This window comes from Stegastes partitus, unplaced genomic scaffold (genome assembly GCF_000690725.1).
Source record: "Stegastes partitus isolate 25-593 unplaced genomic scaffold, Stegastes_partitus-1.0.2 Scaffold2047, whole genome shotgun sequence".
In the NCBI taxonomy this organism is placed as follows: Eukaryota; Metazoa; Chordata; class Actinopteri; family Pomacentridae; genus Stegastes; species Stegastes partitus.
This window is the reverse complement of record NW_007579778.1, coordinates 68,138-70,730: the sequence shown is the minus strand read 5'-3', so window position 1 is coordinate 70,730 and position 2,593 is coordinate 68,138.

Here is a 2,593-nt window from a genome sequence, read left to right as displayed (position 1 = left end):
GTTTGTCGAATAAGTTTTGCATTCTTTCTGTCAGCAGCTTTTAATAGAACAAAACAAAATAATGTCAGCTTTAGTCTTGATATAATTTGCCTTGTTTTCCAGCACATGGGATCGAGCCTCATTAATAAATCCATTCATGTGCTCAGTGTCGCTCATGGTCACAGTGAGTTGTGTTTTTTTTTTGCTCATGTTCATGATTTGTGGGACTACGTTTGTTTCTGATGTGACATTTAGTATGGAGCAGTGAGAGTGCCAAATTACAACAATAAATCCATGAAAGAATAATAAAATAAAAGTGGAAATAAAAAGAAGAATAAATAAAAGAAAATAAAAAATAATGTGGCAATATAAAGCAATATTAATTAAAAATGAATCCATAAAAGAAAAAGCTAATAAAAGTAGAAATATAAAGACAAATAAATAAAATAATATTTTTTTAAAAATCATTTTAGTTTTTTATTTATTTGTCTTTATATTTCTACTTTTATTAGCATTAAAAATAATTATTTGTATTAGTTTTAAATACATTTATATTTTATTTGTCTTTATATTTCTATTTTTTACTATTAAAATAATTATTTACTTATTATTATTGTTTTTGATTATTATTTATTATTATTATTTTTGTTTGTCTTTATATTTATACTTTTTATTAGCATTAAAAATAAGAATTATTTATTTATTATTCTTTTAAAATTTTTGTCTTTATCTTGCTTATGTTATATTGTCTTTTTACTAGCATTAAAAATTATTATGTTTTATTTTTCTGTCTTTATGTTTCTACTTTTTTTAACATTAAAAATAATTATTTTGTTATTTTATTTTTGTAATTTTTTCGATTTATTTTTCTGCTTTTTATTATTTTTTAACAGGGCTGTATATATATATAAAATGAGCATTAGTCTGCAGGAAGGCATGAACATAAAGGCAGTTAGTGGCTGTAGTGACTCGTGTTGAGCCCTCATGGCATCCAGAGCTGTGCAGCAGCAGCAGCAGGAGGAGGAGGAGGAGGAGGAAGAGGAGGAGGGTTTTCATCTGTCAGCTCAGCCCGCCCTCCCGCCGTCCGTCCGGGGCTTGGAGGCGAGGCGAGGGGCCGCTTTCCGTGAGTCGTCGCTTCGCTGAAACCGAGGGAGGAGAGCGCTCATCATGACGAGCAACATCAGGTACAAGAGCCGGATCCCCGTCAAAACAGGTGAGCAGCAGCTCTCTGGGCTTCTAAAGGCAGCAGCTTGGTTTCTATTTATTTATCTATTTACTGAGGATCAATGCTTCATGTTTGTGTCTCCCTGGGCGTCGCTCTGCATCCTGCACCTGCGCCTCCTCCATCCATCCATCCTGTAATGGCCATCAGAGGACAGCACGGAGGTAGGAACCAGCCTTTAACCCGGTTCTGTTATGCTTTTGGGTTTTGCTGAGGATGCGTGTTTATCATCAGGAGCGCGAGCGGCGCCGCGGCCGCAGCAGCAATATTTACGTTTCACATCACATTGGTCCCGTTTTTTTTTTTTTTTAATATCACGCGATGCTCTGAGGGCAGCCGAGGCTTCACACATCGCAGCTCTGACAGCGGGGGGGAGGTTCATTTTTAGACGCGTATGTGGAGCAGACCGGCGCCACAAGAGGCGAACATGGTACCCAGCAGCAGCATCATCATCATCCTCCCTCTCCATCCTCTCCATCCTCTCCTCCGCTGCCAGCTCGTTTATTAGCGATGATCTGCCACCGATGGACTGACCTGGTTGTTTCATCAGCCTTCAGCCGTCCTGACCATTGTTGGCTGAGAAACGCAGCTGCCACATGAGCCTTCAGGGGAGGTCGGCTCTCTGGTGACCCTGGGCCTTCCTCCTCCTCCTCCTCCCCCCTCTTCCTCTTAGTGTCTGATGACAGCACAGGAGGGTTTGCATGTGGTGTGTGTGTGAGTGAATCATCCAGCATCAGCAGAAAGAATGGATAAATGAGATGTACAGGGAGGGTTTCTCATGCAGAAGCTGAGTGGATAAATGAGCACTTATGGGATATTTTAAATGCAGAAACGTGCATTATGTCAGCAGCAGCAGTAGATCTGTGCTCTGTGGAGCTTTCACAGAGGTGTTGATTTATTTTTGTGGTCATTTTGAAAGCTCAAGTCTGTGCTGCCAGTGAGCTAATGAGAGGAGGTGTGAATGGTTCTATTCTTGTCGATATGAATGCAAAGACTGAGTAGAAGCATCTCAGAAATAACTGAAACTATAAGCTGTAGATTCACTGAGCTGTTCTTCTCTCCATGTTCACATTCGTCACTTTGGACTGAGAGCAGAGCTGCAGCTAATGAGTGTTTTCTCAATTAATTGATCCGTTGCTCGGTCTGTAAAGTGTTGATCAGAATCAGTTACGGAGATGCTTTCATAGAAGAGGAAAGAGAATCAGAAAAGTCCTGACATGACCTCCCTTTATGACAACGGGTGGGTTTAAGGTACCAATCATTAGAATAATGCATTGATCAGACTCGATTCTGATCCTGAAATCCAATCAGGACGTCTGTAGTTTTCACACATGTAAATATTCTATATTTCAACAAAGGATTTCATTTAAAAGCAAAACTAGAAAATGAATT